Genomic DNA, 10,477 nt, shown 5'->3' with positions numbered 1-10,477 from the left:
TACTCCGTTATGGATAATCATTACTCTCAGTAGAAGATTATCCACAGCTTGCAGTAGCAGCTTACACGGCAGCTTGCAGTAGCAGCTTACACGACAGCTTGCACAACAGCTTCATTTCTTCTATAAATAGAAGAGATTTCAGTTTATTATGTACATCAGTTTGAATTCGAATAATATATCAGTTTCTCTCTATACTTGTCTTTACAAAGTATTTATTTTATAATACGTCATCAGCACGAGACTCTGTCATCTCGAGCAAATACTTTGAAAGTATTAGAGGTATGAACTTTCTTTTCCTAAATAATGTCAAATCTTTCTAAACTTGAATTTGTAACCCTGGATATATCGGGCAAAAGCTACATGTCTTGGGTGCTAGATGCTGAAATTCATCTTGATGCGATGGGTCTGGCAGACACCATCAAATATAAAAATCAGGTATCAAACCAAGACCGTGCCAAAGCAATGATATTCCTACGCCATTACCTTGATGAGGGCTTGAAAATGGAGTATCTTACTGTTAAAGATCCAGTCATACTGTGGAATAATTTGAAAGATAGATATGACCACCTGAAGATGGTCATTCTTTCACAGGCACGATATGATTGGACTCATCTAAGGCTACAAGATTTTAAATCTATCAGTGAGTATAATTCTGCTATGTTCAGAATTATTTCCCAATTAAAATTATGTGGTGATAATATTACTGATCATGATATGTTGGAGAAAACTTTCACCACTTTTCATGCCTCGAATATGCTCCTGCAGCAGCAATATCGAGAGATGGGATTTAAAAAGTATTCTGAACTTATCTCACATCTTCTTATAGCAGAGCAACATAATGGGCTATTAATGAAAAATCATGAAAGCCGACCTATTGGTTCTTGTCCATTCCCTGAAGTGAATGAGACGAACTTCCACCAAGCTAAACGTGGAAGAGGTCGTGGCCCCAGTCGTGGTCATGGCCGTGGTCGGGGAAGAAACCCCAATCATGGTAATAATAATGCACCAAAGAAGCCTCCTCACCACTAGCAGTGGAAAAGGAAGGAACAAAAGCATCAAGCGGTGCAAGCACCAAATGCAGAAAATGCATGCTATATATATGGAGGAAAATGGCACTGGTCACGTACATGTCATATGCCAAAGCACCTGGTTGAGCTTTATTAAGCCTCCCTGAAGAAGACAGAGAAAAATGCTGAAGCAAAATTTATTTTTGAAGATAATTTAGACTTCATGCATTTGGATGTAGCTGATTACTTTGCACTCTCAGAAGGAGAAACAAGTCATGTAATCGGTAGTGAATCTCTATAAATGTAAATATTTTAATTTTTGTTATTTATAATAAATAGTATGGTTATGTAATTGTTGTACATAAGTAAAAGTTATGCTTTGATAATGATGTTTACTATAATATATTTTATTTATGTCATTTTGAAGAATATGGATAATCCTCAAATTATGTTTGGATCAAAGACAAATCATGAAGATATTTGTGTTATTGATAGTGGAACAACTCATGCCATATTCAAGGATTAGAAATGCTTTTCTTATTTGCATAAGGAAAAAGCAAATGTTTCAACAATTTCTGGTAATATAAGTTTGATTGAAGGCTCCGTAAGAGCCATTATATTTCTGTCTAAGGGAACAAAACTTATTATAGACAATGCATTGTTCTCCTCCAAGTCTCGAAGAAACTTGTTGAGTTTTATAGATATCCGCCGAAATGGGTATCAAGTTGAGACAATAAATGAAATGAACAGGGAATATTTTTGTATTACAAAGAATATTTGGCCAGAAATGCATTGTAGAAAAGTTACCAACTTTATCTTCTGTCTTATACTATTCAAAAATTAGTACAGTTGAAGCACACTCTATCGTAAACCAGAATTTTACGGATTCAAATACTTTTGTGCTTTGGAATGGCCATTTGGGCCATCCTGGATCAATAATGATGCGACGAATTACTGAAAAATTCGAGTGGGCATCCATTAAAGAACCTAAAGATTCTTACAAATGACAAATTTTCTTGTGATGCTTGTTATCAAGGCAAAATGATCACTAGACCATCACCAATGAAGGTTAGAATTGAATCCCCTTCCTTTTTAGAGCGTATACATGGGGATATATGTGGACCTATTCGCCCATCAAATGGGTCGTTTAGATAGTTTATGGTCCTAATATATACATTTTCAAGATGGTCTCATGTGTGCCTACTATCATCTCGCAACGTGACATTTGTAAAGCTATTAGCCTAAATAATTCGATTAAGGGAACATTCCTAGATTATCATATAAAGACTATTCGCCTTGATAATGCTGAAGAATTCTCATCTCAAGATTTTGATGATTATTGTCTATCAGTTGGGATAAAAGTTGAACATCTTGTAGCTTATGTTCATACTCAAAATAGCTTTGCAAAGTCATTTATTAAACGCCTGCAATTGATAGCACGAGCACTACTTATGAAAACAACATTGCCCACTACTGTTTGGGGCCATTCTATCTTGCATGCAACATCACTTATCCGTCTCAGATCAACACATTATGATAAATATTCCCCGTCACAATTAGTTTTTGGTCATGAACTAAATATTGCCCATCTACGAATTTTTGGATGTGCTGTATATGTGCCAGTAGCACCACCACAGCGCAGTAAGATAGGACCACAGAGAAGGATAGGAATTTATGTTGGGCTTGAATCACCCTCTATTATTAGTTATCTTGAACCATTGACGGGAGATTTATTTACTGCTCGATTTGTAGATTGTCGGTTTGATGAAACAAATTTCCCACAATTAGGGGGAGAGAAAAAGGAAATCAAAAGAGAAATTGTGTGGAAAGTGTCATCATTATCTCACTTTGATCCCCGTATCCCTATATGTAATTAGGAGGTCCAGAAGATCATCCATTTACAGAATATAGCAAATCAAATGCCAGACGCATTTACTGATTTGAAAAGGATAACTAAGTCATATATCCCAAAAGAAAATGTGCCTATGCGAATTGATGTCCCAGTAGGACCGTCTACTAGCATGAGAGCTAGTAAACCTAAAGCACGCCTGAAGCGTGGTAGGCCTTTGGGTTCTAAGGATCGAAATCCTCGAAAAAGAATATCGACAAATGATCAAAATGATACTATGAAGGGATCTCCTAAAGAGACCCACGATCTGATTAGTTCTAAGATTCCTGAAGAAATCAATGAACCCGAAGCTCATGTGAGTGAAGAACTTTTAAAAAGTTCGACCGATGATGAGATTAATTTAAATTGATCTGAAATAGTGGTGGACAATATTTTTGCATATAATGTTGCACTTAATATTATGCAAGATAGTGAGGATCTTGAACCTCGATCTATCAAAAAATGTCGACAGAGATCTGATTGGCCAAATTGGCAAGAGGCAATTCAATCGGAATTAAAGTCACTTGCTAAAAGAGAGGTCTTTGGACCAGTAGTCCAAACACCTGCTGGTATAAAACCAGTTGGTCATAAATGGGTTTTTGTGCGAAAAAGGAATGATAAAAATGAAGTTGAAAGACACAAAGCTCGCCTTGTTGCACAAGGATTCTCACAACGACCTGGAGTCGATTTTGATGAAACATATTCACCTGTTATGGATGCCATAATATTTCAATATCTCATCAGTTTAGCACTGCATGAAAAGCTTGAAATACATCTAATGGATGTAGTTACAGCTTATCTGTACAGTTCACTTGATAATGAAATTTATATGAAAATCCCTGAAGGATTTAAAATGCCTGAAGCGAATTCAAAATCTCAAGAAATTTATTCAATTAGATTACAAAGATCTTTGTACGGTTTAAAGCAATCTGGGCGCATGTGGTATAATCACCTTAGTGAATATTTATTGAAAGAAGGTTACATAAATGATGTTATTTGTCCATGTATTTTTATAAAAAAATAATATCAGAATTTGTTATACTTGCTGTTTATGTTGATGACATAAATCATTTTGGAACTCCAGAAGAGCTCCAAAAGGCAACTGAATATCTTGAGAAAGAATTTGAGATGAAAGATCTTGGAAAGACAAAACTTTGTCTTGGTCTGCAAATTGAATATTTAGCAGACGGGATCTTTATCCAACAATCTGCCTATACAGAAAGGGTCTTAAAACGCTTTTACATGGACAAAGCGCACCCATTGAGTACACCAATGGTTGTTCGATCGCTTGAAGTGAATAAGGATTTGTTCCGACCTCTAGAAGAGGACGAGGAACTCTTTGGTCCTGATGTACCCTATCTCAGTGCAATCGGTGCACTAATGTATCTTGCTAATGTTACAAGACCTGACATAGCATTTTCTGTTAATTTACTAGCAAGATATAGTTCTTCTTCTAGACGGAGATATTGGAACGAGATTAAGCATATATTGCGATATTTAAAGGGAACTCTTGATATGAGTTTGTTTTATGCTAACAAAGATAGTGCAGATCTTGTTGGTTATGCAGATACAGGTTATTTATCTGATTCCCATAAAGCTCGATCTCAAACCGGGTACATATTTACATATGGAGGTACTGTCATATCATGGCGCTCCACAAAGCAATCTATTATTGCTACTTCTTCAAATCACGCTGAGATAATAGCTATTCATGAAGCAAGTAGGTAATGCGTATGGTTGAGATCAATAATTCATTTTATTCGAGAAAAATGTGGTTTGGAATGTGAGAAAAGACCCACAATTTTATACGAAGACAATGCTACATATATAGACCAATTGAAGGGAGGATTTATAAAAGGAGATAGAACGAAGCACATTTCACTAAAATTATTTTACACATACGATCTTCAGAAAAGTGGTGACATTGATATGCAACAAATCTGTTCAAGTGACAATCCAGCAGATTTATTCACTAAATCTTTGCCAACTTCAACCTTTGAGAAGATGGTATACAAGATTGGAATGCGAAGACTCAAATATTTAAAACAAGGTTTTCATCAGGGGGAGTAAAATACGTGATGCACTCTTTTTTCCTTACTAAGACTTTTTACCATGAGGTTTTCCTTATAAGGTTTTTAATGAGGCACATAGCAATGCGTATTACTAAATATGTATATTTTTTTTCCTTCACTACGTGGTTTTTTTCTAGTAAGGTTTTAATGAGACACATTATCTTTTAATGAACATCCAAGGGGTAGTGTTATAAATAAATTATGTTATGGATGTTCATTTAGTACTCCGTTGTAAATAAGCTTCCTGAAGAAGCTTATCCATATGGGAATCCGTTGTAAATATATTTATCTATTTAGTACTCTATGGGAAGTAACCTTCCTGAAGAAGCTTATCACTTTGGTACCCGGTTATGGATAAACATTACCCTCGGTAGAAGATTATCCATATCGGGTACAATGAGCTTATCCTTTAGGTACTCCATTATGGATAATCATTACTCTCAGTAGAAGATTATCCATATCTGGTATAGTAGCAGCTTATACAGCAGCTTGCAGTAACAGCTTACACAACAACTTCCTTTCTTCTATAAATAGAAGAGATTTCAGTTTATTATGTACATCAATTTAAATTCGAATAAATCAGTTTCTCTCTATACTTGTCTTTATTTTACAGTCTTTATTTTATAACACCTTTCAATATTTCTAAGTATATATGATAAGAAGTTATTTTTGCCATGTGTTATTCCTTGTTTAGCCTTTTCTATTTTTTGTTGTAGAAGGTTAACTTTGCATTCCATATGTAAAGCAAAAGAACTGAAGGATAAATTTGAAACTAGAAACTTATAAAAGAGAAGGGAAAAGGGAAGAATAATTTTATCAAAGTGTTAAAAAAATATCAATGTAAAAAATAAGGAAAAAAATGACACCTGGAGTCCTATTTAAAGATTTAATGACCAAAATGGTCCCAGTTTTTAAAAATGATGCGTCTTGCCCCAAAATTTCAGTTTATCACATGCGTGCCCCACCTATTATGTCAGGCACCTTCTGTCACGACCCAAAATCCATTATAGGTTGTGATGGCGCCTAATATCACTGTCAGGTAAGTCAACGGTGAAGTATCACATTAGTTGTTCATTTTAGTAATTTCAAAATCATAAATTTTAATAAGGGAGGAAATTTACACTTTTAAATCTACGGGAACGTAGAAAATTAGTAGTTTATAAAAGAAATGAAAGGCGATGATAATATACAAAACTGTAAGCATTAACTAGTATATCCTAAAACCTGGTGTCACAAGTGTATGAGCATTTACTAAGGAGTAACAAAATGTCTGTCTGAAATGTAAATAAGACAGGACAAAGTGAATAGTATGACGGGGACTCTGTGGACTACGATGCGAAGCCTGAAATGCTGCTCACATAAAGTTTCCTCAACGGCTGCGCCGGCGTGCCAAGATGATCACCAAATAAACATGTCAGATCCTGCACATTTGCTGCAAAAGTTCAGCATAAGTACATAATTTAACGCGCACCCAGTAAGTATTTAGCCTAACCCCGGAGAAGTAGTGACGAGGGATCGACATCGACTCTTACTAGTGGTCCAATAAATCAATATGGCAAATCATAAATAGATAAGAAGCACAACCATAGTAGTAGTGAGGTAAATCTATAATTAACACAATCTTCCAAAATTTCTTTTAACAATATCGATTTTTTAATTTTGTATTCTATCCCAACAGCTTAGAAATATCAAGTGCAAATATCAAACGGATAAGGAATTACCATATAAATTGTAGGGCATCAGTGGAAGGATAATCCCATGAACATTTTGACTGCTATTGATATAACGCACGATTATGCCGAGGTCGTACGACCCGATCCAGAATAATGTGTACGCTACTGAGGGTCGAGCGGCACAAACCATATATGCGTCTATTATATTACTGAGGCGTTCAACCCACTCTACAACAAAGGAAGAAACATATCGCATTACGAGACACGTGCTTACAATACAGTATATTAGTATAAAGTGAATGTAACCTTTACTGTTTCTCAAGTAACTCGCCAACAACTCAAGATGTTAAGGCTCAGCCTAATATATATACATATTTCTAAATCAATTTCAATCTATAAATTCGATTGATTAAGCCAACAGAATAAGTCCAAATAATTCAAATATTGCATGATAAAGTTAGAAGTCTACCCGGACATAAACATACTTTAACTACGTACGGACTCTCGTCACCTCGTGCGTATGTACACCCACAACTAGTAGCACATAACAATCACATCAGCTAGGGGTAGTTTCCCCCTCACAAGGTAAGACAAGAGACTTACCTCGTCCCAAAGTTTTATAACCGACTCAACACCTCTCTAGCACCTCAACCAAAGGCCCATCGATCCGAAATTAGTCAAACAATCATGAAAACCAATAAAAATATACTCCAAAATCATAATTAATTAATTTATAACAATTGCCAACTTAGGTCGAAAAGTCAATAAAGTCAACCCTTGGCACACGTGTCCCAATTCTGAAATTGTTCGAAGATAAACTTTACCCGTGACACCACGAACTCAAATATATAATTTATTCCTAATTCCATGTCCAATTTCGTGGTCAAATTTCAAAATTATCAAATTTTAGGTTTTCCACTAAAATCCCAAATTTTTACAAATTTTCATGTACAAATCTACTTAGAATCCATGAAATTAACTTACAAAAAGTGGGAAATTACTTACATTGTGTTTCTTGATGAAAACCTCCTCAAAAAGCTCCCCAAATTCGGCCATCCAAGGGGAAAATGAAAAAAATGAGAAAAATGAGAAAAATGAGAGCTAAGTCTCGATTTAAAGAACCCTTCTGCCTAGCGATAATCTCGCACCCGCAGATGAATTTGCGCGCCAGCGAGCTTGTTTCTGTGAGAAAAATCTCGCTCCTGTGGAAGTCCTCTACCAGCAACCCATCGCACCTGCAGAATTCTTCCGCTCCTATGCAATCACAGGTGCGATACTGCCTTGCGCATCTATGCCTTTTCTCGCACCTGCAGCAGTGGAGTCGCTTCTGCACACACGTAGGTGCACTACTCTTCTTTGATTCTGCGACCACACACCCAGCTCACCCAAGTTTTGCGAAGTCTCTTCTGCGACCAAGGCTTAGTAGAAGCGGTTGCATCAGCAAATCAAGAAACCCAGTAACTTCAACAAGGCTCAAATCGATCCAAACCCCGTCCGAAACTCACCCGAGACACTCAGGGCCTTAACCAAATATACAAACACCTCCCAAAATACGATACAAACTTACTCGAGGCCTCAAATCACGCCAAACAACATCAAAACTATGAATCGACAATCTAAGTCGACGAACGCGTCCGAATCATATCAAAACATTCCGACATTATGCCAAACTTTGCGTACAAGTCACACGTCACGATATGCACCTATTCCAAGGCTCAGAATTCCAAACAGACATCTATAACATCAAAATCCACTTCAAGCCAAACTTAAGAAATTCTTAAACTTTCAAAATGCCAACTTTCCACAATAAGCGCCGAAATGCTCCTGGACCACCCGATACTCAACCCGAACATGTGCCCAAGTCCGAAATCATCACACAAATCTATTGGAACCTTTGAATCCCGATTATGAGGTCGTTAGCTCGAAATTCAAACCTTAGTCAATTCTTCCAACTTAAAGCTTCCGAAATTAGAATTTGTTTTCTTCCGAATCAACTCCGAACTTCCCAAAATCCAATTTCCAGCACTCGTACAAGTCATAATACATGAAATGAAGCTATTTAAGGCCTCAAGCCACTGGATGACGTGCTACTGATCAAAACGACCAGTCGGATCGTTACATTCTCCCCTACTTAAACATACGTTTGTCATCGAACGTGCTAAGAACTGCTCCGGAGTTGCCCCAAAATTACTATTCAACACCTTGTGCACCTACCCATGCCACTACAACCTAGTTGAGCATATTAGCTAGGTCCAAACTAAAGATTCTCCCTTTTATTTAGCCAATAAGCGTTAGAACCAAATTCTAGCCTCCAAATTTCTCTACCAGACCTGATTCGAACATACAGACACCATACCAAATCTCTACACAGAGCCCACACAAAATCATTCACCCATTCTGACATCATACAATGCACCGCATCACTCATTTGCCCAAGGCAACCTCCTCCAAGCACGATAGCTGCAAATTCATTGACACGGTGCCCATAGTATATCTCACAACATATAGAAGCTTGGTTTAAATCCTCACAATACTGCAACGATGAAAGAGATACACAGGAACTCATAACCACTCATCAAATAAATAGCTCACGGAATTTCTTCGCTTGGCAAGAACCGTTACCTCATTCTAAGCTAAATATTGACATTCTTTCTTTAATACACCTTGCATAAATTCGATCATACCGATTTCAGGTCTAAAAACATCATCTCACCCATTACAAGCTGCTCGACAATAAACCACCTCAAATACTGAACAAAATCTCATATGACACCATCAATGTGCCAACAAGCTACAACTTGAATATGACACGTAACGAAGAACGAACTCTGTATAAGAACTACCCATCCCGCATAATGAATAAAACGATCGAACATACGCTATGAACCCTTCTCAGAGAAAGAGAACAAAATACAAAATATTATATATAGGGAATAATACTCAACATCTCACTATTGCGGTGTGCAACCTGATCCAAATGTAACACTGTTGCGGCGTGCAACCCGACACAAACTTGACATCGTTGTAGCGTGCAACCCGATCCATACAACATATACGTGGCGGCGTGCCACCCGATCCATAAGTTACCCGTGGCAGCGTGCCACCCAATCCACGCATAACAATTACTAAAGAAGCACCCATCAAGCCGTAATGCTTATACTTACAAAATGCCCGAATATCGATCACAAGCATGCCAGGTTCTTAATACAACCTTGGGGATATGGATAGAGCCATACGCTATAAAAACCCAAGCACAACTAAGGTGCAATAAATGACCTGCATCTCGAGAGCCATCTTGCTCATATAATACGCTGCACAGGATCACAACACATGTGACAACAATCAAGCTGTCTCACAACCCGCATGGAACAATAGATTATTACATGTAATAGCTAACAACAGGAATAACATCCAATGCTTGAAGACTCCTCCATAAGAAACGTTGTGCTGAATGAACACATACGATCTGATGTAGAGCGTACATTCATATTAGACCCAACAATGGACCTCGAGCCGATCTTGATCATCCCATACTGGGCTAATACCTTTCAAGGATCCACAATATCCCTATCCATGACAGATAAGAATAGTCATCAAATCCAGAACAAACTCACAGAGTCCACAACCAAAGGAATAGAACGCCTTTCAAGCATAAACTCTTTCATTAGTGCTAGCACAGGAATCTCCATACTTGGTTCCAATTTATAATCATCAAGTGACTAACATGCCACACTTATACAATTCTCCCGTGAGGTACGCTCCCACGACCTTCCGCACCAGGTAGAAAAGTCTGCACCTCCATACTACCAACTGTACTAATTTTGTAAATTAATTCAA

This window comes from Nicotiana sylvestris, chromosome 7, assembly GCF_000393655.2.
Source record: "Nicotiana sylvestris chromosome 7, ASM39365v2, whole genome shotgun sequence".
Taxonomy (NCBI): Eukaryota; Viridiplantae; Streptophyta; class Magnoliopsida; order Solanales; family Solanaceae; genus Nicotiana; species Nicotiana sylvestris.
The sequence above is the reverse complement of the archived record's forward strand: the minus strand, read 5'-3'. Positions refer to the sequence as shown.